Source organism: Marmota marmota, unplaced genomic scaffold, assembly GCF_001458135.2.
Source record: "Marmota marmota marmota unplaced genomic scaffold, marMar, whole genome shotgun sequence".
NCBI lineage: Eukaryota > Metazoa > Chordata > Mammalia > Rodentia > Sciuridae > Marmota > Marmota marmota.
In genome coordinates, this window is record NW_025999998.1 from 14,593,448 (window position 1) to 14,608,240 (window position 14,793).

The 14,793-nt window shown below is 37.8% G+C and overlaps 1 long non-coding RNA gene across 1 annotated transcript; it reads left to right on the forward strand.

Moving 5' to 3' along the window:
- The first annotated feature begins 289 nt into the window (after positions 1–289).
- LOC125617925 lies at positions 290–4,265 on the forward strand. Its single transcript, XR_007349066.1, has 3 exons — positions 290–433; positions 891–949; positions 1,630–4,265. It is a non-coding gene; the product is annotated as an uncharacterized LOC125617925 (long non-coding RNA).
- Positions 4,266–14,793: the final 10,528 nt, after the last annotated feature.

Consider the following 14,793-nt stretch of genomic DNA (forward strand, 5'->3'; position numbering starts at 1 on the left):
TGTAAGCATAAAGCTCAGAGATGCACAGTATATATACCTATCAGGCACCATGCTTTTAAGTTTTTGTCATTTTAACCATCTCAGGATGAAGAAAACTGAATGTAACACTTCACTTTATTTCAACTCCATTTAAGAAGCATCTATTTGTGAAACAATCCAGTTCTACATTCTATTTTCTCCTCTAATGCTAGATTTTGGAAGGTCAGCAAAAGAATCAAGAAAAGCATGAAATAGAAGAAAAAGAAGCACACTGTTGTGGTATGCTCATATTTTATCAAAGCTTGCCTGTACTTTTGCTGATATATTTTCCCTCTGGGTTTGGACACTGTAAAAGCTTGTTTTAAATTTATCTCACTTGTATTAACAGGTGAGAAGTGGCTAACAACATACAGAATCTGCTGTGGCCATTGTCATCTAGTATTTTGTCTGAAAGGTAATTGAATTTCTGGGGTCCTAGACACATACTGGTTAGAAATCTTGCCACAAGTTCTATATGGAGTCATCTCAATTTATCCTTTCAATGCATCTATGGTGAAAGTGTCTAAGTACTGATGTATCCCTACCAGCTATCTGAACCAAATTCAGTTTTCAATCCAACTGAATTTTATGTCCAAGTAGAGGTATTCTTGTCTGAGTACAGTCGATTATCACAAGAGGAGATTGATTCTGATGTGAGTAGGTAGATTCTTATAGGAATATGTAGATTTTTGCTCGTGACATAGGTTCTTGCAAGAGTGAGTTTCTTACACAGGTGGGGTGCTTTCCACAGGTGGATTGATGGGTCTGGGAGTGGGTTAGTTATTGAAGAGCTGATTGTAATAAAGGGAGTCCCTTCTTGTGCTGTTTTTCTTTCATGTGCACTAGCTTGCCTCCTCACTTTCTGCCAACAGTGAAGCAGCATGAAACCCTCACTGGTGCCTTGGTCTTGGATTTTCCAGTCTCCAGAACTGTAAGCTGAAATAAACCATTTTTCTTTACAAATCACTCACTTTTGGGTATTTTATCATAGCAACTGAAAATGTACTGAGACAGGGTGGTTGACTGATTTGGTTAGGTTTGTTGTATGTGTCCAAAGTAAAATTGATTGGATGTATTGATAGATGGTCCAAGAGTATGCAATAGCAGCATCAAGATGATCCCTGCAGTTTTGGCTTGAGCAACTGGATTATTATTAGTGTCATTTATGGAGATGGGTGAGAGAGAGGACAATGGGTTTAGTAGGGGCTGAGGGTTAGACAAGAAAAAAAAATGTCATTAGAATTTCAATAGATATTTTCAGATTATAACTTCTACAAATGGGAGGCCTTTAGAAAATTCAATTACCATTGCTCCACTTTCTCCAGCAGAGCAGAACACACTTCACTGGATATTTCTTCATTATTCACAGCATACTCACTTTTGACTTTAGATTCTTCAAAGTCTAAAAATGGTATAAGCATTAATCTCTAGTCTTTCTTTTTCTATAAAAACTGACTGGTCCATTGTATTAAGTGTTGTCTTTTGTTTGGTCTTTAAGCTTTTCTCAGGTGTGGTCATTTATTGCTGAGTAATTAAAGGTAACCTTTTCATTGAAATTATTTTTTGTAAGTTAAATTTTTCTTCCTTATTTTTTTTTTTTTTTTGCCGCAGGCCACTTCTGCATCCAGTGTTGCTCCAGTTTGCTGAGCATTCCAGAGGGCTAGTGTACAAGTTGGCTGAGGTTTTTAAATGTTGACCAGGCTGACCTGAATTCTTTCCAGATGGGTGTTTACATACTTTCACAAGAGCAGTTATTTCTCATCAAAACCCCCAAAGCTGAAAATATGACAAAACTATGTGTATTTTCTTGGTAAGATTTTGATCTGAGCATTTTATCTCCCTTCCTGCTTTCTATCTTGACCTGTGGATGTTAAAAGAGAGTAACAGAATAACAATACATGAGAAACAAAGGGTTGTGACAGAACAATTCCTGTAGGGAAAACGTAGAAGATGGCATTGGGCTGGTATCACCCACTGGACAGCTTGAAAGACTCTGTTATATGGCTTTTTGGCCTGTGGCTTTGTGGGTGTTACCTTCTCACAAAGTAAGGGGCTTTCTCACTCTCTAATATTGCATGCTCCATGAGGATAGATACAACTTGCAGTGTAAATGATGCAGAAAGTTCCTGAAATATACTCAGCTCCTTTCCTTTTTCCCCCTAAAGATTTTCTCTCTCCCTCTCCCCTCTCTTTTTCGCAGTGCTGAGGATTGAATTGAACTCAGGGCCTCACTCATGCGAGACTAGTGCTCTGAGCCACATCCACAGCTATTCCTAAAGATTCTCAAAATTTGAAACAGATTATTTGGAGAAATGCCTTAAGCATCTAGATTTTCTTTTGCTTATGAGAAATGCACAAAGGCTGACTTTCCCTGCAATAATTATAAAAGGCATATAGCAACACTTGGATTGATAGGAAACCAGTAGCTTCATTTTTCATGGGCATGAGTGTTTCTGATTCATGTTACTATACAGATATCATCTCATTTATTCTCACGACATCCGGGTGATGTGGATGGTAGTAGCAAACTCATGCAAATGAGTGGAGTCCTTGTAGTAACTTTGCTTCCATGGGCCCTTTGCCTTTGGGCTTGAATATCAGATGATGTGACTCATGTAAATGAATCCATGACTGAGGTTTAAAAAACAAGAACTATTAGTGATACCTTATAAACTTGGGAAATTTTATGAAATCTAAGTGACTCAGAGTCAGATAGGACATGGATTATTAAATCACTGTCACCAAAAGAACACTTTTATGTTTTAAATATGACTCTGCCTGCCATATTATGTAATTCAACAAAGATGGTTCAGGAAGTGGAAGGTGGATTCAAATAGGAGGGATGAGGGTTATGAGAGAAAGATGCCAAGGATCCTAAATTTTATTGGAAGAAGTGTTCTGTAGGATTTTCACACATTCAGATATATTTTGGGGGCGCCTGTATAATATCTGCCAGATAATTATTGTGGAGAATAGAAATGCAAAAATGAAGAAAACAGACATGTTTTGGCAGAGAGAGGAGAAAGAAAGATAATAAAAAAGTAAAATTACTATATGTGATTGTTAACATTGAGACAATAGTAAACATGATGAAGGCCATGAAACTGGGTCATATGATCTAAAAGTGCAACAGGAATGGCTACATCAACAGGATGGAACTCTGCTTGCAGGCTTTTTTTATTTGTTTGTGGTGGTGCTGGGGGTTGAACCCAGGGCCTTGTGCATGCGAGGCAGGTACTCTACTAAATGAGCTCATCCCCAGCTCCCCAACTTTTTAAAATTGTTAGTCAAATCTGTTATTTATTTTCCTCCTCCTCCTCCTCCTTCTTCTTCTTCTTCTTTTTTTTTTTTTTTTTTTGGTACTTTTAAAATTTGTTTAGATACTCATGACAGCACAGTGTATTTTGACATATTATACATACATGGAGTAAATGATTTTAATTAGGATCCCATTCATTTACATATGACTCTGCCTGCCATATTATGTAATCATACATAATAAACATACAACCATTCTTGTGGTTGTACATGATGTGGAGTTTCACTGGCAGTGTATTCATATATGAACACAGGAAAGTTATGTCTGATTCATTTTACTGCCTTTCCTATTCGCATCTCTCCTCTCTTCCCCTTATTCCCCTTGATCTAATCCAATGAACTTTTATTCTTCCCTCCCCCACCCTTATTGTGTGTTAGTATCCACATATCAGAGAGAAGTAAAGAACCGACTTTTGAGATGAAGCCTAAATATTAAGAAGGAGCCAAGCACAGGAACATAGAGAAAGAGCATTGCAGGCAGGAAAGGGCAGGTGCTAAAACCCTGAGGCCAGCAGAGTTTGGAATGTCTGAGAACAACCAGAAAGTCAGTGAGCATTGAGCACAGGAGGCAGGAGGGTTTTAAGACATCAGGCTCCACTTGTAGAACATGGCAAGGAACTTGTGTTGTAGATGCAGTGGACAATTGTGGCAGGATTTTAAACAGAGAAAAGGCATGGTCTGGTTTACATTTTTAAGAAAACAAAAGCTTTGTGAAGACTGAAGTAGGGCAGGGCAGAGCAGAGCAGGGAGAGCATTCCTGGAGACCATTCCTTTGTCTGGAAGAAAGAAGATGTGAATTTGAATTTGAATAAAAAATTCAAATTTCCCTGGAAGAGCCCAGGAAAATTTAGGGTTTATACAGTGGTCCCCCCTTATCCATGGTCTCAGTTACCTGTGGTCAATTGCGGTCCAAAAATATTAAATGAAAAATCCAGAAATAAATATTTTAAAAAATTGTATCATATATTGTTATAATTGTTCTGTTTTATTATTGCTGTTGTTAATCTCTTATTGTGCATAATTTATAAATTAAACTTTTGTAGGTATGTGGGTGTAGAGAAAAATATAATATATGTAGGGTTCAGTATTACCTGTGGTTTCAGTCCTTGGAAAATAACCCTGTAAATAAGGGAAAATAACCCTGTATTTAGACTAATGTATCAGAACAGAGAATGAAGAAAAAAATACCCAAATCCTGGATTATTAATCAAGAAAGAAAACAAAAAGCAGCAGAAGAAAATAGAGAAGTAGGTTCTGAAAAATAGGAAGTTTGGGGAATTTCTTGAATTCCCCCAACCAGAATTACTGTAAGTTAAGAGAAAACCAGATTTCCCTTTAGAAAAGTGGGATCTGTTATCACCTGTGCGCAACCAGTCATTATTGGCCAAGAAGAAGCACAAAGAATTGGAGGGAGGAGGGGAATTCTTGCCTCACAGTGATAGGTTGAAACTCAAAGACAGTTGTGACTGTGACACACATATGTGACTATCAAGTATGACTTACACAAAAAGTAGAAAGATCAGTGGATCATCCATGAGGCGGAGCTGCCCACCACTCCTCTGGGTGATCTTCCAGCTGGAACAGTGAAACTTCCTAAAAATTTTCCGTATATAAATCTAAAGCCAACATTCTTCCTTGCCAAAAAACATATTAAAACAGTGGTCCTCAGGCAGGGCAATTTTGCCCCCTGCCCCAGGGTACATCAGACAATGTTTGGAGACATTTTTGGTTGTCACAGCTGGGGATGGGAGCAAGAGCTGCCAGAATCCAGGAGGTAGAAGGCGGAGATGCTGCTGAACACCTCGCAATGTGCAGGACCTCCCCACACCCTTAAACAGTACAATATATCCATTATGTCTAGGGTGTGAAACCCTGGTCTGAAAAAAATGATAAGACTGTTAGTTGTTACTTCTGTATAACATTATGGTGAATGTTTTTTTTCTTTAGTTTTTTTTTTTGTTGTTGTTGTTCTTTCCAAATGTTTAATGTTGAACTTTCATTTTTTCAATGATTAAACAAACAAACAAACCCTTAAGATCTGAGAAGCAAACATTACCATTATCAAGCGTCTGCCCGGATCTGGGTCCTGAGTCTCCTGATACCAGACTTCAGAGGCAAAGCGCCTCTGGGCCTCTGTGGTGTGAGTCAGGGCCACCTTGGGAGGAAGCCCTCCACTTCAGCCTGTTTGATCTGAGGTGCTACCGTCGACCTTAGCAAACATTCAGGATTTCCACTGAGTCATTTGCCTGTGGCTTTGCTTCGATGGCTCAAGTCTTCCTGTGTTTGGGTGGGAGAGAGGATAGAGAGGAAAAACAGGCTGCTTTGTTTCTCATTGATTTGTTCTGTCATTGAGCAACACCTGGATCCCTGTCTGGTGCCCTTTATTCTGTGGACCTTCACTGCTGGCCCGTGTGGAGGGCTTCAGAACCCTGAGGAAGGATCCCTGGGGGTCAATTACAGTAGATCCCCGTGATCCTCAGGGAATACATTCTAAGACCCCCAGTAGATGCTTGAAAACACAACTATGTACTGAAACCAATATAGACTATGTTTTCTTTATATACATACATACCTATAATAAAGGTTAACATATAATTTAGGCAAGTAAGCAATTAGCAATAACCAGTAAAATAGAAAAATTATGTCAAATTGTGATAAAAGTTATTTAAATTTATGCCTTATTGATTTCTGGTATTTTCCACTTAATATTTTTCAGAATTTGGTTAACTATAAGTAACGAGAACTGTAGAAATAAAAAAGAAGTGGAGAAGGGGGAACTGATGTATTATAGTAAGTATAATTTCATGTTATATTTGCAGAAAGAAGCTTCCTTGGCAACAACAGCAGCCAAAAGTAAAATAAAAATGATTCTTCAGTAGGAGAATTTTCAAAATTGAACACATAGGAAACACTTTTAACTTGCCTTTGTAAAATGGCCTTCTCTCCTCTCTCTGTAAGTTGAATACATAGAAAAATCCACAAAAATTAAACTAAAATGCAACAATATTACATAAGCAAAATTCTCAGTCACTCTCATTACTTCATTTCTGCCCAAACACATGTGAGTTAATCTCTTATCTCTTCCCTTTCCCATGGAGCACTAGCACCTTGGTGGCCCAGCTTAGCAGCTAAAGTTATGAATTTGCTCAATAATTTATATGACATTGTTTTTGAGATTCCAGGGTCACAGGAAAATTTTGACTTAAATTATCTAGATGAACTGTTACAATTGTGCACTGTTTTGTTCAAATTGGGCAAATGCTGAGAGGCATCATCCAATGGGTAGATGTGGAATCTGGCCTCATACAGCAAAACGGAACTTCGGGCTGAGTGATTTCTAGTCTGTTCCCACTTGCAATTTTCTATGGGAAGAGGGCAGACAGCTTCACTGATCTTCACTGAGCTTTTGACAAATTGGGATGATAATGGTTATCTAGCTTACATGCTTTTCAGGAAGAGTTACTTCAAAGCCCTTTGCAAATGTAAAAATGTACAGAAACATTGCAGATCACCCAGATGTGCCTCCACCTTGTCACTGAGTTTTCAGGTCCTAATCTTGAAAATTGCACTTAAAACTTAAATCATTTGTTTTGAAAAGTTGTGTATTTTCCTTTTTCAACAATTTTTTTGATTATAAGAAATGTAATTAAGTGTACACCCCCCTGATTATAGGAATTTTTTTTTTTTTTTTGAAAAATAAAAGGACTATCTGAATGCAGCGGGGCACACCTCTAATCCCAGAGGCTTGGGAGGCTGAGGCAAGAGGATTGCAAATTCAAGCAACTTTGTGAGAACCTGTCTCAAAATAAAAACTAAAAAGGGCTGGAGATGTGGCTCAATGGTAAAGGGCCCCTGTGCCACAGTCTGGCTGGGCAAAATAACCAGGGGGTGACAAGCAACTTGTGAAGGTTGAAACAGCGGGAGCCGCTTTATTGCAAGACAGTAGAGGTATATATACCCAACTAATTACACACAGCTTAACTTAATTAACATCATCTAGATACTGCAGGCATTCATTAAGGAATCCTCATCATCTAAATGGCTCGCTGGTGTTACTTCACAAACCACTCCTCCTGGCAAATTGCCAGGCGCCATCTTGACTTGATTGTGGCCCTCAACACCCCTGGTTACAATCCACAGTAACCCCTCCCCCCCCAAAAAAAAGAGGGAGAGAAATTAAAGACTGAGGAGTTACATTGTCACATCACATTTTAGTGAATTCCAGAGAAAACATTTTGTGTAAGGAATGAATCTATCAGATTTCTCTTCTGTAACTTTTTCATGTGGACTTCATTTAGACGTGAGGTACTAGGATGAAAACCAACGAATTTCCTCAAGAAGAAAACATTTCTTTTAAAAAGAGCAAACTGGAGTAGACCAGTCATGGAATGCAAGATAGAATTTTGCATAAACATAATTTCAATTTTATAACAGAAACTTTATATGGTCCCCTTTTATTCACATCCTTAAAGAAGCTACTCAAATGCCACCTATTCTCTGACACCCTCTGTAATGACTAGATCCTATTCTGAGCTCCTACAGCACTTAGTGTTTCTCAAATGAAACCACAGTAATGGCCAACACAGCTCAGGAACAGAGAATCCAGAAAGAAGAGAAGAGGATCTAGAAGAGGAACTGCTATAGTTTGTATCCGGAATGGCCCCCAAAGGTTCATTCATTAAAGGCCTAGCCCCTAGCTATTGGAAGGTGGTAGAAACTTTTAGAAGTGGGTCCTAACTTTCTTGTCGTTGGTGGTGTGCCTGTAAAGGGGATATTGGGACCCTATCCCTTTCCTCCTTCTCTGTTTTGTTTCTGGCCATAAGGCAAATGGCTTTGTTCCACTGTGCCACCTGCTTTCCACCATGACATGCTGCCTCACCACAGTCCCGAAGCAAGGAAGCCAACCGATCATGGACTAAATCTCCGAAACTGTGACCCATAATAAATCTTTCTCTTTCTCAGTTAATGATCTCAGGCATTTATTGCAGCAATGGGAGCTGAGTAACAGGAACAAATCAGTGGCATGGGTAGAGAAAGAACTTGCAAGCAAACACCAGGACACCGTGGTGATCGCAAGAAAGAATCATTAAATTTTGAAAATTGAGACAAAGACAAATCATCCACCCATGATTCTGCCATCTTAAAAAAAGCACATAAATGATAATAAAAAAGAGTAGACAAAGAATGAGGGTCAACAGCCATGTCAAATGCTGTGGGCATCAAGAAGTGTCTGGATAGTGTACTTAGGAGGGATTAGTTATTTGAGGATGTACTGTCTTCAGGGTCAATTCAGGGAAGAATTTATTGTCTGAAAAGCTTTCATTTAGCTGAGTAATACCAATTCATTTTTAAACGGGTATGTTAGAAGGAGCCTCTGGGCCTGATGTGTCCTCGATTATAAGAAAAATAAATAATGATTGTGTCTAATAATTATGACACCTTCTCTCAAATAAATAATGATTGTGTCTAATAATTATGACACCTTCTCTCCTCTATTTGCTTTTAGCTTTCAATAGCTCAAAACATTGTTGAAAACACTAATTATCTCAATATCCACAAGCAGTAGATGTTAATACCTGCCATATGCAATTGTCATGCAAGACGATTAGATGAAAATGATTCTGTCATGAGTCATAGTTATTACTATTTTCTTCCTAAGACCCAGCTTACACAGGTAACTGATTGCTGAAATAAAGCCTGGGTCTACCATGGAATTCCACATGCATATATTAATATCTCCAGCCATATATTATTTAACTTTGATCATATAAGTTTAATGCCCTCCTTTGTCTTTATCTATTCTGAGTTGGCCTTAGCTTCTTGAACTTTGCTCTCAGTTTTTTTTACTCTCAGTTTTTAAGTATCTATGATGGAAGTGTTGTCCTTTTATTTCTTTGGGTGTTGATATCCTGTCTGCTTCCCCAGACATTGTTTTGCAAGTTTCACCAGGTTTCCTCAACTAAACTTGTGGTGTACTTTACCATCCAAGCAAATTTTGTAATAATTACTTATTTTTCAAATTGCATCAGATTCCTGGAGGGATATTTATTAGCCAGAGATACTGAAATTCAATTTTCCCAGCAAATGAGTGTTTTCCGTCTTACACAGGACAATGCAGGACTATGTTTTGGACACCTGAAGAGAGGGAAAATAACTCAGCTGTTTAGATGTACTGTTTTTCTGTGAACTATACAGTGGATTTTCGTGGAAGCATGGGAACCAAACCTAGGCAATTAAGCTATGGTTTTACAAGTAGTTTTTCACAGTAGTGGCTGGGAAGACTGATAAAATGAACTTGACACTTTAGTCTCACTATGAGCCCAAATAACAAATCAACAGCATCAACAGACACAGTAGGATCTTCCCAATCTTTGAGCAAAATGATCTGAAGATCAAGGTTAAGGTGACCTGCCAAGGGACAAGAGAGGAGGTGAGTTCAGAGACTAATTAAACACAGGATGTCCCATTTCAAATCTCTATTACATGATTCTGTCCCAACTGCTCTACTTTTTAGGCACACTTTCAAATAATGAATCTCTGAGCCACATATTTGGAGATATTAAAGACCCCTAAAGCCAGTAATACTTACAACATGATCATTTCTACTTCAAAGAACACCTCACAGTGCTAAAAACACACACAGTCACCATTCCACTCACTCGGCTGGCCCTAAACATTGACTGATTGGTAGAACTGCCCTGACACTCCTAAGTGCGCCAATCAAAGTTCTCTCGGGTTCTAATTTTCAAAAAAGCACGTCTTTCTGGATTTTCACTATGTAATTCTTTTTAAGCTCTTGTGTGTACCAACTTTCTAACCTGTGCTTAGTTATACAATCTGCTTTTCTTGATGCCTGATAGATCTCATGGAAACAGAGCACTGGTGTAATTCATGTAATTTTATAGTAATTTATATTTTAAATATTTATCAGTACACCTTTGTGCCCTAATGTATTGTTTGAGAACAAATCTATTTCTCTGATAGGTGGAATCTAAATGAGGAAAGTATACATGAAAATAACTCACACTTACTATCACTAAGGGAAAGTTAGATTCATAAACATCTGAATCCCTATTGTATCAAACATGTATTAGGAATGGGGAATAAAACAAATCTATTAAAGATTTCCCTAGTTATTCCATAAATATGCATAATCATTATTGATCAATTAAATATTTTTTAAACATTTTAAAAGAATTCTCCAGTAAAAATAATCCTAATATAATGGGACAATTGGTAATGACAACTTATTAACTTCCATATGTAATCCAGAGGAAGATCCAACTAAATTTTGGAGGATAATCAAAGAAACTTTGCACATTTGTAAGTTACATTAAAATTTGATGTGGCATTTGGACTGTCTTTCAGATTAAGAAGAAAGTTACCAAATGTAGGATTTATAAGCAGAGAGTTCAGTATAAACAAAGCATGAAGGAGAATAGGGAGAACTCTGGGATGGACCACTCTGGAATTTATTTCATGGTCATGGTGGTGGTCAGAGTCATGGTGGTGGGCAGCCGTGAGGGAAGATTGAAGGGTGGATTGAGATGGGACTGAGAAAGTTCTTCCTGATCAGATGAATTTGGTCTTCTGTAAGGAGCAGGGAACCACAGAAAGCTTAAAACCATTATCAACTTGGTATTTTACAGTAGTAATTTGGCTTGTTATCACAAACATGGAGGAGGTAGATTAAGCAGACTCCAAAGGACCATTTCATTAAATTCAAGGGTCTGTAGTTCAAGAGATGATGAAAGCCAGAATGAATACACTGGCCATGGAGTCTAGAGTCATTTCAGGGAATCTATTTATTTATTTTGTTCTGGGTTTTGAACCCTGTGCCCCTTGTGTGTCTTTGGCAATTGGTCTACCACTGAGCTGCATTTCCAGTCCCACTACAGGGATTTTTTTTTTTTTTTAAGGACTTAAAAAAAGAACCATTTGGGATAACAGGAAAAGAGAAAATGAGGAAGAAGGAAGTTAATGTCCAGTAATTGATGGTGCTGTTGCTAAGATTAGGAATACTGGAGTGAGAATAAATTGGGGGATGGGAGAGAGATAAAATTCTGATTGGAAAGCATTGGGTTTGAGTGGCACTTGGTGGGACACTGAAGAGCCTGGGCTTATGGTCCCTTTTCGTTTTCATTTCCTACGTGATCTTGTCATTTTGGATGAGAACTCTAATCACACACACCAGTTGTATGTAAAGGAGAAACTTCATCTTACACACCCATCTAGAAAAGCTGTATTTTTACCAGTGCCAAGTTTATGTTGTCTTTACTTGATGAGATAAGCTTAAAACTTCCTCTGCATTTTTTTTTTAATTGTGGTGACCAAAGGAAAGCATTAAATTGTATTTATAAAATTGTTGGCTACAATCTGGCTCTAATGAGAATAGCTTAGATTCACGGAGCAGCAATATTTTAGCCTGAGAGAAAACAAACTTTATCCTGAACACATGTGTTCTTTTGCCTTTCTCATCTGATGTTGCTTGAAATTTTTATTTTCCACTTTGAGTAGTGGATTCTGCCAAGTGTTTTAAAAGCTTTTCTCCTTTTAGGGGAAGAGGGGACCAGCTTTTCTCCCTTTAGTCTGATAGCTGAGGAGGTTTGTAGCCTGTATATTTTTCTCACCAATTAAACCTCAGAATGTTCCCACTGCTTTTAATGTTGGATGTGCCTGACAGATTACCCTTTCAAAACAGGATAATAGGATAGGTGGTGCTGGAAAACACTTTTCCATCCAAGACAAAACCATACGGAGAGTGAAAAGAACTAACATCAGCCTAGATATTTGGCGGTGGGGTGGGGATATCTTTGGGGCACAGATTCTATAGTGAAAGGCTTCTGCCTTACACAAGCTTCAGACTCACCCACCCCCTCCCCCCACCCCCAGGGGTAAAATGGAAAAAAAAAACACAGAGCAAGAATCAGGAAATGGACATCTATTCCAGACTCTGCTGCTTTGTGGGATTGGGCAAATTTTCCCCTTCTCTGTGTTTAAGCATCTTAATTTGTAAAAATTAATGGTTGTTATTAGATGATTTCTGATTTCTACTATAAATAAATACAACATGTGTTTAAACAATGAATATGTGTCAGCTACTTTCATTTGTACTTTTCCACTCAATCTAAATTGATTATGAAAAATAATTATGTTACCCACCCTTTAACTGATGAGAGAACTAAGTAAGGCTCAGAGAAATTAAGAGATTTGCTGAGGATTAGGCATTAGTGAGCATTTTTGAGCCAAGGTCTTATTTTCACTAGAGCTCTTTCTATAATATTGCACTGTTGCTAAACAATTTATATTATTAGATTAGAAGAATACAACATATAGATGCATCTGAAACAATGGAACAAAAAAATAATATTTTCTCTTATCCAGTCAGAGACTGAGGATGATAAGCAACTTTGACTAAGAATTTAATCAAGTCCTTAGAATTCGAATACTCAAAGCTTTGAATAGATGTTTGGCTATCTTGAAAGTGATCATGAAGAAGTGCCCTTGCTCAGCAACAGGCCCTTTCTTATTCATGCTAAGGTGGGGGAGGCATAATGTAAAAGCTGAGATGGAGGAAATAAAACACTGATTCCATTGTGTAAGAGAGGTGCCTTGAAAATTATGAGACATGAAAATCTGTTTCTTTTTATCATTTTATGGACTGTTTTTCTTTGAGAATTAATAGTTGTCCTTTGGAGGGGTGTGTGTGTTCCAGTATTGTGTGTGTATGCCTGTGCATATGTACATGTAGTTGTTTCAGTGGCAACTGTTGGGTCATATGTAAAATAACTCATGAGACTTTGACTCACACTGGAGGTGAGGTTCATCCTAGAGGTTACTCCAAGGAGTAACTCCCCCCCACTCCCCAATCCCCACTTTTCTCCAACTCTGATGAAGGCTCTGGAGGGTCAAGAACTATCACTGCCTTTACTGTTCACCTTCAGGAAGTCACTCCATAAAAATGTCTCAGGCATTTTTTGTGTATGTGAGGAGTGGAGGTGGTTGAGAAGGGGAGAGGAGAGGCCAATTCTCCCAAGTGGGGTGCGGATGGAGAATGGGTCATCAATGTTCAAAGAACATTGTGGAAAGGATATGAGAACAAGAGAAATGGGTGAGATGACTCCCCTCTAATTTTATCCCTAAGTAGCATGTCTTAATTCTTCAGATTTCAGAGAAGATATCTCTTCTGGTGGGAACCCTTTTCTGACTCCGCACTCTGAGAGTATGTTTATCTCTGTGTTCCCATAGCACGTGGTCAATGGCCTTTGGTAGGGTTTGTCACACTTTCTTGTATTTGTTTGTTGACGTGTCTGTGTTCTCTACTCCTCTAGTTCAGTCTTCTTTATCCATCCTTGTAACTCCTTTCCCCTGAACAGTTTCAGATAGTTGACATCCAACAAAAACTTGTCCCTTTTCCTTTTCTGTGTCAGTAGTAAATGAATATACAGCATCACTAAATAGTTTTCCACCTGAAGATAGCTAAGACACACAGTCTGATTTTGTCCAAAACAAATAATTCTACTTTTTAAAATCTTTTGTTTATTAATCCATAGTTCATCCTGGGGCCTGAGATTTGCTTATCATCTTATGGCAGATTTCAGTCCCATACTCTGTTTTATTTCATAGATTAAATTAACTCAGGTCAAATCTCCATGTTTGCAGATTGTAAGTATGGAATCTGGCATTGAAGTATGGAAGGAAAGGGGAGAGTGTGGGGTTCATACCAATATTTGTTTCTAGGAATATTTATGGTGGAAAAGGAGAGACACTCAGACTCTTCCAGGAAAAAAAAATTGATTTGGATTTTATGTTCAGCTCCATTTCCCATATTTCCTAGTTCCTGCTCCACCTCTTCTCAGACTCTCAAACTGAATTTCCCTCTTCAGCACCCACCTCCACACACACATGCTCAGTCACAGAGTTTTACTGATAGAGAAAGTGTATTTCTTGACAACAAAGGTAGGAAGACTTACTCTAAAATGTTCCTTGTATTTTTAGTTCTGTATAAATTCTCTATTTTCTAATTAAAATAACTAGATAAGAAACTTATATTATGAATATAACATATTATAAATTAATCAGAATAAAAAATAGAATGGCTTAGGCATTTCTGTTAATGTTGCATTCAGTCCACAACTATTTTCTGAGACCTGTCATAGGCACTGCTGTTACGAAGGTAGAGAGAACATAGACTCTGCCTCAGACAAGCTTATACCATAAGCATTAGAGTTGTTATGAAATAATTATTGCTGAGTTACAATATTCTGGACTTATGTTCTTAAATATTTTAAGTCATAAAAATTTATGTTTATTTGTTCATTTTTTATTATTATACAATATCAAATTTAGTGGATTATAGTCAATGTTAGTGGATTATAAAATGATTGGCTAGTCTGTTGATCCAAGGTGGTGGACTGAACATTTGTACAATTGTTCCTTGATATCTATGAGGCATAG